Here is an 18,135-nt window from a genome sequence, read left to right on the forward strand (position 1 = left end):
TGTCATGTCATGTTATGCAGATTTGCAGAGCGCACTATCACACTTCAGGTGTGGTGTGATGTAAGTGTGGCATGGAGGTGCAGGGTGAATCTACCCTCTGAGTTCTGAATAGTCAACAGCTTTCCGGTGAGTTTTTGTTGATCTCAGCATAGAGGGTGTTCCCGTAGTCCGGCTTGCTTATAACCAGTGCATGCATGAAGGTTACTGATTAGGAGCCATTTGAAAATCTTTCTGGAAGAATGCGGCAGGGATGGCATTGACTTGGGTGGTTGTGTTGAGTTTGTTGTTGAGGATGATCCTAAGGTGCTTGCCGTGGGTGGTGAGTGTCAGTCCTAGCACTGTTGGCCACACGATAGAGTATCCAGGATGAAGTGCTGTTCCTAAAGATCACTGTTTCAGTCTTGTAGGTGTTCAGCTTTAGATAGTTGATCTTCATTCAGGGGGCAATTTCCAACAGTAATTTGCACTTCTTTCTAGGAACAGACACTTTTACTGCATTTGTGATATTTATCTCTGTATGCTGCTGTTCAGGCATTTTTTTCTATAATACTCTCAGTCATACGCTCACTGCATCAACTCAAGAGAATTTGGCAAACAGTACAACATTTGTTGAAAACCAATATAGATGCTAAACATCATGCTGATTTACATAGTCAGTCTCTGCAAATTCAAATTAATTTTTGTTTGATAAACCTTCAATAATATGTCCAACAAACATTATAACACACATTTAATATTCTGGTTAAAATCAGCTCTTTAAATTAAGAAAACTATTAAAAATCTAAACATTCTAGGGCGCCTCCTTCCTCGCCTAGGAATGACGTGTGGTTATTCATGAAATACCTCTCTATTCTGTGTTCAAACTCACATCGAAATTTGCTGGCCCCTTTAAGATTTTAGATTCAGGGAAAGGCAGTGGTCAGATCATTACTCCCAACTACATGGCAAATAGACCTGGTTGAACATATTTCCTGGATTAAGCCTGTTACTTTTTAGATAAAACAAGGGTTCATACACCTGCTACATTAAATTTACAGCATATCGGAGTATAAAGTAGAGGCTAGTGCAGAATTTAGGATAAGTTATGGGCAGTTACAAGATCTCATTATCTGAAAAGCATATGACATTTATGAAATATCCACACATCTCGTTTGATCTCTCAGTTCCACAAACATTTCCTATGAAACCACATAATCTAGCAATTTCATCCAGTAGGGAATTCTTTGACAGGGTGCTGTCAGGATTTCTGTCTTGAGCAAGTCTGGAAGGGGTTAAAGAATGACTTTCTCAAGTTAAGACCTATACGGACCTGCCATAAGCTATCTCCCTAACACTGTGCCTTCCACGCATAAACTATGGAATCACCCGATTCAGGCATGGCTAGGACTGGAAAAGGGACGCGAAAGTATAGAAGCAACAAAGATCCATCAGGCCACTAACAACAGCATCGGTGGGAACATCCTGGTACAAGTTTCTACTTCTGGGTCAAACTTACTTAACTGAAGTGCACTCTTGACTCCTTGCCTGGCAACGATTTCTAGCTGTTACAAAACAGTTTTTATGCCGTTCCTCTCATATAAGAGAGCTAGAAATACAGAGTCAGAGAAGACAAGGAGTCCCACTAGCCCGAGAGTTGGGGTCTGTGTGGGAAATCCATATTCCGGATAGTAATGCCCTCACACACCCTTGCAGGTGTCATGCTTCATCATATGGGCTGCTCCTCGTCGGGTCGGCGGTGCAATACCCGACGGGCTCCCTGTAATAGGGGCTCTTTATCGGAGATCTTCTTATCCGGATGCCGTATGGTGAAGTGCAGGTGTGGGGGCTAAGGGGTGTAGAGTAGTGTAGTGGATTAAAATAGGAAAGGAGTACCTAACATGAACGAATTTTATTCTGGGGGTTTCCTACCCTAGTTTAAAAGTGAAGGACGGAAAACAAGGCACTAGCCCGAGAATAATGTCTCGTATAGCGTAAATCCTTGTTTTACTCAGTGTGGGTCAACATGTTTCTCGCTGTAGGAAGGGTATCCTTGCGATTCTTCAGGACCTAGAAAAGACTAATGTTCTCCACCTAAAACATATGTGGTGAATTTATCTACTCACGGACAAAGGGTGTCAGATGATTAAAGTACCTGGATCTACCTATTGAGGGAAACAAAAAAACATATAGGTATCGATCAAGTTGGAGTGGTACAATGATCAGCTGCACAATCTAACAGTGACTCTAAGTGTGATTGTTTTCTGTACAGAAGTGAAAGCGCAGGCTGTACATGAACCACAGGGGTAGTGACCAATGACTTTTGGTAGCTGCCAGAGTGTTGTCTGTCGGATGGTAGATTGGGGTTTGGGCCTCGTCCTAATAAGCATATCTCTAAGATTTCTTGAACGTTTGAATGCAAAACGTGGTTGTGCTAGATTGAGAGACCCTGTATTGAGGATGCCCCAGTGTTTTTTCAGGACTTATTTTAATATCATTGTACATGCTGTATACATTTTGTATTCTTTCTAGCCCTAAAAATTCTTTAGGCACCACCAGGCGCTATGCTTATACCACCGGGTACTGTTGAAGCCTGGGGTTCTACCGAATAGGGTGAGTACCTGACCGAGTTTCTGCTGCTGCACTGTATTCTATAGGGGCTTATAGGCACAATAGCTCACTATGGAATACCACCACTTGTGATTTTATCAATTTAACTTTTCACGTGTTGATGTTCACTTCATAAGGTTTCCGAGTAGAAGTCAGAGTCACTGTTAGATTGTGCAGCTGATCATTGTACCACTCCAACTTGATCGATACCTATATGTTTTTTTGTTTCCCTCAATAGGTAGATCCAGGTACTTTAATCATCTGACACCCTTTGTCCGTGAGTAGATAAATTCACCACATATGTTTTAGGTGTAGAACATTAGTCTTTTCTAGGTCCTGAAGAATCGCAAGGATACCCTTCCTACAGCGAGAAACATGTTGACCCACACTGAGTAAAACAAGGATTTACACTATACGAGACATTATTCTCGGGCTAGTGCCTTGTTTTCCGTCCTTCACTTTTAAACTAGGGTAGGAGACCCCCAGAATAAAATTTGTTCATGTTAGGTACTCCTTTCCCTATTTTAATCCACTACACTATTCTACACCCCTTAGCCCCCACACCTGCACTTCACCATACGGCATCCGGATAAGAAGATCTCCGATAAAGAGCCCCTATTACAGGGAGCCCGTCGGGTATTGCACCGCCGACCCGACGAGGAGCAGCCCATATGATGAAGCATGACACCTGCAAGGGTGTGTGAGGGCATTACTATCCGGAATATGGATTTCCCACACAGACCCCAACTCTCGGGCTAGTGGGACTCCTTATCTTCTCTGACTCTGTATTTCTAGCTCTTTTATATGAGAGGAACGGCATAAAAACTGTTTTCTAACAATTCATTTGGGCCCCTTTCTTTATGCTGGACCTCCCACTTCCTTCGAGTGGAAAAAGGCCCTGTTGTCCCTCTAATTTTGGTTGCAACAATTTCTAGCTGCCTTGACTCTTCAATTCCTCTTAGTTCATTCACCTGATATTGCAAATCCCAACACTTTTCTTGTTTTCTCACTTCCCAGTTTCCCTTTTAATGTTCAACTTCACACTTCTGCTTTCTGGGCTTTTGTCTTTGTCTATTTGTTGTTTGACTTCTGACTACCTGTGCTGTCCAAAGTGTTCCCTCCTCTTTGGCATCCTCAGGATCAGCACTAGTATTCTGGTCAGTATCTGCTCTCATTAATGTATCTAACACCCTGGATCAGGGTAAAGTACTCACGCCAATAGTTGGTATCAGCTCCCAGTACAAGATCGTACTTTGATTTGCAGGTTGAAAGACGTTTCAGCATTTATCATGTCTCTCTAGAACCCACTGCGTAAGAGTCAGCCAGTGTACCCATCCACGAGCATAGACCAGCCCAGGCCTATTCCTGCCGATCCACCGCTGGCACCGTCTAAGTCGGTTCGCAATTTGGGAATCTGTTTTAATGAGAAGTTGACTTTGGAAAATCAAGTCAATAAGACCATTGGGAGCTGTTTTTCTCTTATCAGGGGCCTTAAGAAAATTCTCCCTATGCTCCCCATACATACTTGCGCACTGGTAGAGCTAAACTGGGGGGGGGGCAAGCTTTTAGTGTTGCTGCTGCAAGGCTCTGGAACAGCCTACCCACGGAATTGCGGCAGATGAAAGATCTTCTGCCGTTCAGAAAGAAAATAAAAACTTGGCTCTTTCCAAGAGTATAATGCCATTGCTGCCCTTTGCTACAGGTTTTTTTTACATCTCTCAGCGCCAGGATACCCAGCAGGTTGCAGTGCCCTCTACAAATATTCTTTACATTACATTACATGTATTCACTTCCCCGTTTTCCCCTTCTTTCTCTGAGGTATTCAAGTTATTGATACCTGCAGAGATACTCATGGATTGCAGGGATTCTTCGCAAATCTATGACTTGGGCTGAAGCTTGGAAGCTGCTTTGCCTCTGCAGCAATGGTGCTTTTCAGGGCTCACAATGTCGTCCTCTAGCTTGTTTTAGGAATTTGTTGGAAACGGCCCTTTTTGCAGGGTTATCCCCAAACTTTTTGCTTCTTCCTCCTTTATTTTTTCAGACCCATGGTTGTTGGCAATAGGACTCTAGGCACTTTACCACTGCTGATCAGTGCTAAAGTGCATATGCTCTCTGTATAAATTGTTATATTGATTGGTTATCCATGATTGGTATATTTGTTTCACCTGTTAGCCCCTAGTAAAGTGCACTGAGTGTGCCAGGGCTGGTGATTCAAATGCTACTAGTGGGCTGCAGCACTGATTGTGCCACCCACAGGAGTAGCGCTAAAATGATGTCTTAGGCCTGCTTGCAGTGCCTATGTGCAGTCCAGGACTGCCATGTCGACCTGGCCAGTGCACCCACTGACCAGGCCTTATCCTTCCCTTTCTGTACATGTAAGGCATCCCTATAGTGGCCCTAGGTACCCCCCTGGGCTGGGTGCAGTGTATCTGAAAGGTAGGGCATGTACTGAGGTGTGTAACATGCCCTGGTAGTGAATTACAGCCATTTTTGTTTTTCACTGCTGAGAAGCTATCTTGCCCATAGGATAGAATGGGGAAGGCTGTTTACATGCCTATCTTCCCATAAGGGCAAGATAGAAAATCCAAGTTTGGTATCTCTGTGTTCAGAATTTAATTATACATCTTTTTAGCAAGATGGTTTTTAAATTCACTGTGTGAGAATAGCACTTTTTAGAAAGTAGCTATTCTCCTGTTTAACCTTCCTGTGGGCCTGTGTGCTGGTTGGCTGACTGGTGTCATGTGATGGGCTAGGTGGCTCCAGGAGCCTGGATGAGTCAGCAGCAGGGTGAATAGGGAGATCTGCTTTAGATGGGTGGGAGGAGTAGTCCCTGGGTTTGAATATGGCTGCCCCTGACAAACACAATGGTGGTTCCACCCCCTGCTGGCCAGGCTGAGGACTCTGCCTCTGCTGGCACAAAGAAGGCTCCACCTCCTGCTGAGCGTCTAATGACCCTGCCCCTCACTCTGAAAGGAACCAGGTGCTCCAGAGCAGAGCACACCCAGAAACCGGTTTGAGCAGGGGAATCCCCCCACTGAAACAAAGAGAGACAAAGACTTGGAGGGGTATAAGAAGAGGACCCCAGACACCTAAAACTTTAGATCACTTTGGAACTAAGAAGAAACCTCTGCCAAGGAGAAAGCTGAAAAGGACTGAAGAGGAGAGGACTGCCTGCTTACTGGTTTGCTTTGCTGCCAAGGAGAGGGGAAGGACTTTGCTGTGTCCCCTTCTTTTGATTCTGATCTCCAAGGGCCTGAGAAGAGCTGGCTCCCTGTTAAGAAGTCCCAGGAACAAAAGGACTTCACCACCAGCTCCCCTGGAACTCTACTGAGAGAGTTCTGACCTGCCTTGGAGTGCTTGCCCAGTCTTGGGGCCTCAGGAGGTCGTTTTGCTGTGTTTGGGAGCTGGGAAGCAGAAGCGTGAACAAGAGTAACTGGTACCCAACGCATCATCCGATTGCGTGTCGCAAGAACGAGAGTGCGTGGAAAATTTCATCGCGGCCCCATCGCAACACGCAGGGTCCCCGCATCGCCGAGTGCGTCGAGCATCGTCCCGAAGCGTGAAGATTCCTGACATTGCGAGGGTCGTCGCAGAACCAGTTTGCGAGCCGCACCACTGCCGGTGCGTGGAAGTCTCCAGTCATCGTGTGCGTCGACGCAGAGTCCCGTTCCGTGGCGCATCGAGAGTTGCGGCGCCGGAAGTCAACGCTGCGCCGCGCATCGTGCCACATCGAAGCGTGTCGCATCGAACCTGTGCGTGAAGCTTCCCCCTAAGAAACCTACGCAACGAAGGCCAAAGTCATCGCATCCTCCCCTTACAGATCGGAGCCGGCGCATCCACCTCTGCTGCGTGAAGCAGGGCTGCTGCAAATCCTCCCCAGGATCTCAGTAGTATCGCATCGCCTTTGCAAGCTTCCTTGTTATAGCTTTTGGGAACCTTATTGCAACTACAGGTACTGTTGGGCACGAAAGTGTCGCATTTTGTGCATTGAGAGTCGCATTGTGCAGGACACTGACTTTTACATCCTGGAGTACTTTCTGCAAACTCTGAACTATCTTTAAAGTAACCTTTTTGAATTATATGTTGGTTTGTCTGTAGTATTTGGTCTTGTGAAGTTTTTAGTAAAGATACATTATTTTTCTAAAACTGGTGTGGAGTAAATCTGTGGTGTTTTCACTGTGTTACTGTGAGTGTTGGTACAAATACTTCACACATTGCCTTTGATAGCCTAGACTGCTCAGGCCAAGCTACCTAGAGGGTGAGCAGGGGTTATCTTAACAGTTTATCCCCCTTTCCCTGACTAGAAGCAAGGGTCCCTACTTGGACAGTGGTACCTACCCTGCCATCTAGAGACCCCCAGATCTAACATTGGTGGCAGCAGTGGGATTGAACTTGTATTTGTACTTGACCCACAGTAATTGGTGTACATCACTAGTTTAAGTGCAGACCAATAGACAACCACATGCTGTATTTTTGATTCTATTTTGGAGTAACTCTTCAAGAGCATCATGTCTCAGGTGGCAACAAGTGAGAGGGCAGAATTGGAGTTTTCCATGGAGGATCTGTATTCGTACAAGGTTGAGGAGCTCAAGCAATTCTGCAAAGACCTTGGTTGCCCTGTGAAAAGCGGATCTAGAAGGGATGTGCTACAAAGAGTCTTGAAGGCCTGGTGGGAGGCTCAAGAGGAAGATGATGCAGATGAAGAGAATGGTTTTGTACCCCAAGCTCTGCCCGTGGTCGGACCAGTCTCAAGGGCTGGCAGCTCCCATTCCAGTAGGAGTCTCACTCCAGAGGAGTTGGAGGAGAATCAAAGGGCTAGAGATCATGAGTTAGAAGTCATGAGGCTTGAAATGGAAACCCAAAACAAAATAGAAGAGAGCAAGAAGATGTATGCCTTGGAAGAATTGAAATTGACCTTGGCACATGAATTAAGAATGAGGGAGCTTGATATGGAGCTCGAGAGGCTTGAGGCCATGAGTGTCTCAGCTGAAGAAGAATGGTTAGCTCAAGAAGTGAGCTTTGCTGAGTTGGAGGTGGAGTCCAGCTCAGATGGTGGCAGCAAGATTATGGTTTCTAGTGCTGAGAGAAAGGTACAAACACCCAGAGATGTGGCACCTGACTTGAAGGAGGGGGTTGACATACACCAGGGGGTTCAGGTTTATGATGTAGTTCCAGTGGAGTGCAGTGTCCCTGAAGTGGATTGGGGAACTGGCACAGGGGACCATATTCCTAGTGGTGGGAGGGACACTCTACTGACCCTAGATGAGATGAGAGAGAGAGGGGTTACCCCATGGTAGAAACCTTGGTGTGTGAGTGTGAAGACCGCCCAGAAGAGTGTGAGTTGTGTGACAGAGACAGTCAGGTACTGTCTTGCCAATCTCAGGAGAGTGGTGTGAGGTACTTGTGTGAGGCACTGGAGGGTGAGGCAAACGGTAGCTTGGTTAACAACTGTGGGGGGCTGTGTGATTCATTTGTTGGAGAGCATATTTTAAGTCCCTGTTTTCCAGAGCTATGCCAACACCCGGTGGAGTGTGAGTTCTCTGGTTCCAGAGAGCTTGCGTTGGAGGCAGACCTTTGGTTGGATGCCAAAAGGTCTGGAGAGGCATTGGGGAGTGATCCCAAAAGGAGTGGCCCAGATATCTTCCAGACCTGTGAGGTGGAAGTGGTTCAGTGTAGCCCGGTTAGGTCCCAGAGTAGTGGGAGGGGTGTAGGGGCTCACGTCCTGTCTCAGTGGAGAAGGGGTGAGTGTGGGACTGTGGGTCCCAAGGTGCCTGAAACCCAGTCTCAGGACCTGGTGGGTTCCTTAATGGAACACCAGGTTGGGGGCCTAGACAGTGCTAGTAGGCCATTTGAGGAGGATCTCCTAGTGTCAGGAGAACCTGGAGCCTCTGTAAACAGAGCTCCAGTGGTTCTGGTGTCTGGCGATACCGCTCCAGTTGGGAGGGTGCAGAAGTCCAGACTGAGGGGTGAGAGGGGGATGTGTTCCCCAGTGGGAGAACCAGTGGGTCAGGGACCAGCCAGAAGGGCTGAGTCCCCTAGGAGTGACCATGGTGACGCCACTTCTGTCCTGGGGGATCTTCGCGCACTGTCAGGTGGACAGGGGCCGGGAGATCTGCGCCAGGCAGACTGTCATGAGACACATGAGTCATGTGTCACCCTCGGGGAGATACTGTGTGAGTCCTGTGGTAAATAATTTAATTACCGGTACTTAATTTGATGCGGAAAATTAATAAGAATAGCTCAATAAAATAAGAGGCAGAATCCGTGGTATTAGAGGTTCGGAACGGGCTTTATTCCAAAACACAATTCGAATTTGTGGGCTTCATATTCCATCACCACGAAGGTTCAGGAAGTGAAGGACAATACTTTATTGACAGGTAACCATTTTTATAGAAGAGGCATTACAGTGAAACAGATGCAGGAGGCGTAACAGTTGATAACAGAGATAAAAACATACATGCGTAACTAAAATGGGTGTAACTAGGCGTAACTAAAGAACGTCATTAGGTATGATGTCACAAATGGGTGGTTCCATGAAAGGATTTCGCAATGTCAGCAGAAATACTTGGCAGAGATGCGCGCGCAGCAGCATGACGTGTGATTGACGTGCAACTAGGGGGAGAATGGGACTTGACATTTAGCTCTACATGTGGAGACAAAAGTCTGGGGGGTCAAGTCAACCTAATCCCAAATCATATCTAACATCCTATGTTTAAAGAACTATGTTATCCAAAAGGAAAGGTCTCTCGAATAAAATCTATTCTATAATGACTGTGAGTGCGTGTACAAGCGTCTAAGTGTCTACACTAGATGCGAGGGCAGAAATCTTCCATAGTAACAGGGCTATGAATTACTTGCATAAAGACAGAGAAGCCGGGCCCTTTGCTCGGTAGCTGGAAGAATGTTTACTTAAACTACTAGACAGGAATGCATTGGATGGGGAGCGGAGCAGATAATCTCGAAGGTGAAATACAGTTTTTGGCAGGCAGACAGGCCGACAGGCCGAGTCAGGCACCGTTAGCCGCGCAGGGAGTAGGACAAAGTTCATGGATACAGATGCGAGCTCAGACTGGAGCTTTTCAGAGGCAGAAGGCAGGAAAAGTTTTAATGGCAGAATCAGGGCCTACTCGCCTGGACTGTAAAATGGCATAAATGAACCATATAAAGCCGGTGGCCTTTCATACTTAGGAATAGGATATCCGGCCCATTCATGGCGGATCTGAAAGAGGACATGTTGACGGTGGACGCACATGTGTTTGCGTCTTCATAACTGGAACTGGAGGGAACATACATGTACTTGTGACTTATACATGAAACCGTTGGGGTCCAAGATAGGGGACATAACTGATCATAAAAATCCATATTTCCACATTCCCTCCTTGTCCCCTACTTGCCCTTAAGAGATATCAATCTTCATCAATCCGTTGATCTGTTCATATAACATCATTTGTTCTTCTTTCTTCTTCCGGGATGAATGAAATCTTGGTGGTGGAATACACGATGTGGCACACAGACCACAAATCGCTGGTCCACATTGTAGACATAAGCAGCAACTGAATAGTATGAGAAAGCCAATACCTAGGAAGGAGAGCATTCTCCACCCCCAGGCTGACAATACACTCCAAAACCAACCGGACCAAGTCCAGGTGCCTGGATTCTGGTGTATCTGGCTTACAATCTTATGAAGGCGAGTTATGGCTTTATATACAGATGGCGAATTTTCTGGTATGAAAATGCAACAACTTGATCCGATGACCCTACAAGCTCCGCCCCTATCGGCCAGGATGACGTCAAGGACAAGACGATTTTGAAGCACAACAATCCGCATAGCAGACTGCTCTTCTGTTAAATTGCCTAAGGCGGAAATAGTTTCGTTCACTACTGCTTCAAGGGTTCTGGTTAATCTACGTATCAGCTTACTATTGGTAACTGTACCTATATAGGGAAAGAGACCTTTATTGAAATCTGTGTATTTTTCCCATGCTGTCTCAGTGTAATCGACCATTGGGAGATCTCTCTGCTGTCTATTGTGTACTAAATGAGTATTTCTATGATAATCAGGAGGAGCTAGGAAAACAGGTGGCAAAAGGAATCCGATGTAACAGGTACCATCCCAATCTAGAGGCAAACGTGTATATGCAGTCTGACCACATACGAAGTAGGAATGGCGAGAAGCTCTAAATGTAGACTTGCCTTGATCACTGAATTCTATTACAGTGGTGCACTTACTATGGCCCATATGTACGGAACCATTCTTTCTTACACACAATTCACCTTTAACTGGAAATACTGACATAGCGGGAAAAATTGGTGCAGCTTCGGATTCAACATTCAGGATCATGAGATTAAGCGTGAAATTCCCTAATCCATATACTTCATTTTCTAGATCAGTTCCTGTTCTTTTGGGAAGTCCCTCCTTGTTAGGGTAGCAGACTTTAAGCAAAACTAAGTTCAGGTTTCCCCATACCCAGTTGTCTTGATAAACTGCGGAATTCGAATCTAGGGAATTAATTAAACTAAACCATGCTCCACAGGAGCCATTGTGTGTGAACGGATATGGAAAGAGAGGCAGAATTCCCTTATAGTTCTGATAGGGGGGGAGTCGGCCACATATCCAACAATTTGTAGCATTGCTAGTCTGATGGGAATGATGTAACATACTAATAAAAGTGTTATTGCGCAGCGCAAATCTATAGGACAACTCATGCGGGGGTAATTCACTAAAAGAATGTTCAGCAGTAACATTGTAAACATGTTTAGAAATAGGATAATATATGTGCAACAATATACTTGCAGCGATTATTAAAAGACTTAAGAAAAACAAAATTAATAACGTCACTGTGCAATGACTACGCAGTGATTTACAGTACGCATGCCTTTTCATCTGCATTTTTCCGTTTCTTTCTCTATTCAGGTCTAGGGGATACATGTCAGAGACAAATTCGACCGATTCACCTTGGAGAGGACTTAAACAATCAAATTGTCTGACTTATTAGACCGTAGTTTTAGTTTGTATAGTTCCTTATCACTCTGTTCAACCAAAGGAAGCTTTGAGTCAATCGGTGAAGACACGCGAGGTGTATCGTTTACATCAGACGGTAGTCCATGGAATTTCTTGATATGACTTGAATGTATCCAACCTTTGCGACCTTCGATTTTCACGGCCGTCCTCGTGGTGAGCAGTACAAGTTGAGGCGATTTCCACCTAGGATCCAGCTGAGTCTTCCGGTCGAAATTCCGCACTAACACCAGGTCCCCGGGAACTACGTCATGGGGTTTCACCTCGGTGTTGTCGGGAAAGGCTGCAGCTACCTGTGAACGACAAGATTGTAGTGCAGACATCAAAGAAGCCAAGTAATCTGTCAGCATATTACAGTCAACATCAGTTATTTTGCGTGGTATAGGCGTCCCCCACATATTTGGTGGTCTGCCAAAGATCACCTCATAAGGGGATAGCCCTGTTCGAGAGTGCGCTACCATTCTCATGTAAAAGAGTGCAACTGGTAAGGCTACTACCCAGTCGACACCTTTCTCTCTACATACTTTGGACAATCTAATTTTCAGAGTTTGATTATGTCGTTCCACGAGACCTGCCGCCTCGGGGTGTCGGACACAGTGAAATTTCCACTGATAGCCTAACAAAAGTGAAACGTGTTTCATTAGTTCGGATGAGAACAGCTGGCCGTTATCTGAGTAGACAACACGTGGTAAACCGTACCGTGGGAAGAATTCTCGAACCAACTGTTTGGCAGTAGTCGGGGCAGTGTAATCTGAAACCGGGTATGCTTCTGTCCAACGGGAAAGAGCACAGACAACTACAAGAACATATTTGAATCCTCGACATCGTTCCATCTGGATATAATCCATCTGGAGGACTTCAAAAGGGTGATCAGGAGGCTGAAATCCACCCTGTTCTACGGGAATGCTTTTACCTGGGTTAAACTGACAACAGATCATACAGGTACGAACTTTTTGTTTAGCTGCTGCTCGTAAATGTTTGTTGAACCAAATGTGTTGAATGCTGTCTAGCATAGCTTTTTCTCCTAGGTGTGCTGGACTATGTATTGTATTAATGATCACTTGAACCATAGAATCAGGAAGGAACCATACAGATTTTTCCTTCGTCATCCATCCTTGATCCGTTTGGATCCCTCCTAATTCAGTCCATTTCTTTATTTCATCTGGTGTAGCATGTGTCTGTATGTCAATTACGTCAAGAGCGGGATCCTTAACCGTCATGCAATGTGTTGGTGTCGGAACTATTGTCTTTGTCATGTCAGATGTGTGAGTTTGAGCAGTCTGTTTAGCTGTTCTGTCAGCTAGATCATTGCCTTGGGAAATGATATCAGTAACTTTCGTATGAGCTTTACATTTCATAATTGATATTGCAGTAGGTAGATGTATTGCATCTAATAAGGCATGAATGAGGGGTCCGTGCTGAATGTGGGCACCGTGAGAAGTTAAATAACCTCTCTCTCGCCACAGCACGCCGAAGTCATGTACAACTCCGAATGCATAACGTGAATCAGTGTATATGTTGACTTTCTTATTCGTAGCTTGAATACAGGCTTGTGTCAGAGCGATGAGCTCTGCTGCTTGAGCTGACAAGGTATTTATGCAATTTGTTTCAATGACTTTAGTGTCTGTTGTGACTGCATACGCGGCCACTAACTCTCCTGTACTTGTTCTCATACATGAACCATCTACATACAACGTCAGGTCTGGGTCTGACAATGGGACGTCTGTCAAGTCTTGTCTGGGTTTCGTCGTGATAGTAATAACTTCAATACAATCATGTGCTAGTGGGTCTGTTCCGTTTACTGGCAAAAGTGTGGCAGGATTCAATGTACTACAACGTCTGATTTCTATGTGTGGCTGAAACAATGTTAATTCGTAACCGGTGAGTCTCGCTATAGTCAAGTGTTGTGTTTGTGTGCGGTTCAAGAGAACCTCTACTGCGTGTGGTACTTGTACTGTCAATTGATGTCCTAACACTATGGCATCGCTTTGTCTGATTGCTAAAGCTGTCGCTGCCACTGATTTCAGGCACGCAGGCAGAGCCTGAGCTACTGGATCTAATGTACTAGAAAAATAAGCACATGGTTTGTGTGATCCTGCTTGTTCCTGAGTGAGTACTGACAAGGCAGTACCTTCGCGTTCTGTAACAAAGAGTGTAAACTGTTTATTGTAACATGGTGTTGCTAAAACAGGTGCTTGACATAAAGCTTTCTTTAGGCTTTCAAAAGCTTGTGTATGTTCCTGAGTCCAAGGGAGAACAGTCGATGTGGCTGCCTCCTGCGTTGTCAACTGAATGAGTGGTTTTGCTAGAAATGCATACTGAGGGATCCACTGCCTACAATATGAAGTGAGGCCTATAAAAGCCCGCACCTCCTTTTGTGTCTTGGGTATTGGCATGTTAGCAATTAACTGGATGCGGTCGGGTGTAAGCTGCCTTCCCTCCTTGGACAGCGAGTGCCCAAGGTAAACAACTCGCTGGACACAGAATTGCAGCTTAGAAGGGGACACCTTGTGCCCCTTTTCGGCCAAAAATTGTAAAACCATCAGTGAGGCTTTTTCACATTCAGGTTCGCTTCTAGCGGTGATCAGCAGATCATCGACATATTGAAGCAGGGCAGTGTTGACTGGCATGTGGATACTGTCAAGTTCTCGTTTCAGTGCTTGGCTATAGATGCTGGGGCTTTCTGTGAATCCTTGAGGTGCGCGTGTGAATTTAAAGCTTCGTCCATTTAAACTAAATCCGAACAAGTATTGGCTTTCCGGATCTATTGGGACGCTGAAAAAGGCATTCTTGAGATCAATTACAGTAAAGAATGTTGCTTCGGAATCAATGGCTGTCAGTAATGAAGAAATGTCTGGGACTACGGGGTATTGTGGTACAATGCATTTATTTAATTCGCGCAGATCAATAACCAGTCGATATACTGGCGGAGCTTTTGGATCAGTTCGTTTAAGAATCGGAATTATCGGTGAATTACATACATTGGAGTCCGTTTCCACAACCACTCCTTGGGTAATAAGCTCGTCAATGATTTGTAGTAAAGCCACTACAGCATCTGGGGGTAACTTGTATTGTCGCATTCGTGGTAGTACCACTCCTGTCTTTAGTGTGACTCGATATGGTGTAATGTTCATGCAACCAACATCTGTAGGGCCTTGTGCCCATAAATGTGTGGGTAAAGTCTGCAGTCGGTGATCCATGTCTCGGGACACATAGTGCCCTTTGAAATCACGTAGAAACAATCTTACTCCTTCCGGAGAACAACATATTATAGCTCCTAGAGCTTTCAATGTTTTTATACCTAACAGGTTTTCTGGACATGATTTAGTAAGCAATAAATCTGTAGTTCGTGTCAAGGGACCAATCGTAAGTGGAAGAGGCTGTGATACTTCGTTAATGATAGGTTTTCCTGAAAAGCCAAGGGAAATATTCTGTGAGCCTGAGAGGGGTGCCCCTGGAACTTCACTACGTTTTATGGTTGTTCGGCTTGCCCCTGTATCAAGTAAAAATTTTCTATCTTGGCCTAATAGTTCACTGTGTACATAAGGTCCTTCTTGATCTACAGGGACCTCGATAAGGGGTAAGCCAACTTCCCTCTCTAGGCTGTTTCATGAGTATCGTTGATAATCAGGATAGTCATACTGTGCGGTCTGGTACATCTGTTGTGTCGTTGTTTGTGTGGCAGCAATAGGCTGCGGTGGTGGAGCTGGCATAGACTGTTGCGGAGCCGGCATGGACTGTGCATGCTGCGGGGCTCCTTGTTGGTTCTGATCCTGTCTAAGTGGCCGTGGTCTTTCTTTTGTATTACCTATGGCGATATTATGTTTTAAAACTGGACAATCGTGTACATAATGACCTGGCTGTTTACAATAGTTGCATGTCCCTTTTACAGGACCTGCTGAAACACTGGACTGTGTCATACCCTTTTTATGACCGTCAGCTGGAACTGTCTGGAAAACTAGCATTTTCATTTTCGTGTCTTTCATGCGTCTTTGTTCATGTTCTTGTTCCTCTCTAATTCTATTGTGATGGTACTGTAACATTTGTAACATTTGTGACGGAGTGTTACCTTGCCAGGTACTCTCGAACTTCAATACTCTATTCTTAACTTGGGGCAAGGAATTTTCAACTAATTTTGTCACAAACAGATGTGGATACGATTTGCTACTTGCTTTTATTCCACTATTTATACCAAAACATTTTTCGAATCGGGCATAGAAATCACTAGTGTCTTCATCTTGCTTTTGTTTACAGGCTGAGATTGCACCCCAGTCTTCCTTTTTCGTAGTTAATAAACGTGGCAGTACCTGTACTAGTAAACCTGGTAGTGTTTTGGTCTTTTCCCCAAGCCCTGAACCTGGACCTCGAGCTGTTTCTTCGTTTTCTAATGCTGTCCAATCTATCTTTTGGTCTCCCACCTCCCAATCCTTTTCTTTGAGTTTTTCGTAAATGCCCGCAGGCATTAATACCTTTAATATCTTCATAATGTCGGGATAGGTATACTCTCCCATGAGCAACATGTCTTTAATTTCACGATGGAAACCCGCTGGGTCTTTGTCATGACTGGGTACCACTTTCTTCATTTCTAATAGTTCCATTTTTGATATGGGTGTGTATACAAACACACGTTTAAACCGATTGTCATCACCTTTTATCGGGTGCACTTCGCGTAAGGGATTCTGTCTATCCATATAATACGTCGTTCTTTCCTTGATGGGCAGTGAGACATGTTCGGGGCATACAAAAAGAATGTACTGCTTTCTGGATTCTAGTATTTCTCTAATTAACTCAGTACCTGAACCCCTCCATTTATTCGTGAGTAATTCAGTCAATATATCAGGTAGGGGACCAGGATCGGAGTGTTGGCTTTTATATAATATAAGGAGTTGTTGAATCATATAGATACCAGCTAAACGCTGTTCATCTGGGGTGAGGTTCAAAAACGTATGTGCTAGTGTATCATCACTATATTTTCCGGGACTGTCAACCCAGTGAACGGCTGACCTGGCTAATTCTTGTTCGTCCATAGAATCGAGTATATGATAACCCCTTCGTTCTCGGAGTAATTTGTCAACGGCTTGGAACGAATGTTCGGGGGACCTTATATTTATTATAGGTGTTTGGAAATTTCTGTTATTATCTGGACGTATCGGACGTATCGGATCAGTAAAGCATCTAGTATTATTACAAGAGCTCCCTCTACCTACATAGGCCATGGTTTCTAATTGTCCTGTGGGCAGTTCTAATTCTTCCTCCTCCTCGGTTTGTTCAGGCTGGTCTACTGCTAATCTTTCTTCGTGTATTCGTTCTACTTCTTTGCGGATCTTTCGGCACATAGCTACTATACTTAATCGTTTATCATGTCTCCCCTCTGATATATTCCGACTCCATGTGGTAAGAATTCGCATTTCTTCCGGATTTACCCCTGGTCGGTCTTGATTTCTGATCACACAATTTATGAGGAAACGTAACAGTTCCCCCTGTATTTCCACTTTCTGGTACTCCATGGCTCTATTAATACTTTCAGAATCTCGTCCTGACTGGACAAAGTGATATATGTTTTCTAAATGTGTAGTCATTCCTGGTAGCCTCCCTAAATATATTGCAGCTCGTCGGATACGTAATGATGCCAGCAGCATTTCGTCCTCTTTGCCGGGCACAGGGTCATATCTACAATCTACTAGAAGTTCCTTAAGCATGTCGGGAGTTACTAGTTTGGGCGTACGTTGGTGGGCTAATTCTTGAAAGGAAAGTTTATTTACTCTGGGTGGCGTAGAAAAAATGTTTGATGTACCTCCTGTAGCACCACCTGGGGTGCTGGATGTGAAAGGATTCGTTGAACGTGATATAGCAACCATAGGTGTGGATACAGCTGTAGAAACAGATGTGCTTGCCGGAACTTGTAACGGAGTTTGTTGTTGCGGAGGTACAGATGGAGGAGGGTCTTGGCGTTGAACCCCCTCGGCAGGCGGTCTATGTGGCGCAGTATTAGCATACTCGGGAGCTGCGTCGTCTAAATAAGAGGAAAGGAAAACATCTTCTGCGGTTCTGGGATGCCCTTTGGGATGTGCTTTTATCGGAAACAATGGGGGTGGCAAGTCTTTTGGTATCTCCGGAGTAGCCTTAGGTAACCCTTCGGCCAGAAGAGGATACATACCATTCATAAGGGCATTTCTTTGTCTGTCTACTTGTTCTGATTTTACTCGAGTACCTTCTTCAATTAATATATTTTCTCGGACTTTATTTGAATTCTCCTTACTTTTCTCTTCCTGTCTGAGTGCTTTTTCTGTACGTCTATATGATTCTTTACGCCATAATTCAATGGCATCTTTCTGTGATTGTCTAGCTTTCTTTTTCCATAATTCTTCCTCTACTTTCATGATGCAATCTGCATCCCAGGTCCCAGCTGCGGGCCACCTCTGACTTTCTGGTAATTCCTTGGTGTAGTCTACCCATAAATCAAGAAATAATATGGCGTCTAGGCCATGTTTATGATACATGAAGTACCCTGGAGTGTCCCTAGGAGGAAT

This window comes from Triturus cristatus, chromosome 12 (genome assembly GCF_964204655.1).
Source record: "Triturus cristatus chromosome 12, aTriCri1.1, whole genome shotgun sequence".
In the NCBI taxonomy this organism is placed as follows: domain Eukaryota; kingdom Metazoa; phylum Chordata; class Amphibia; order Caudata; family Salamandridae; genus Triturus; species Triturus cristatus.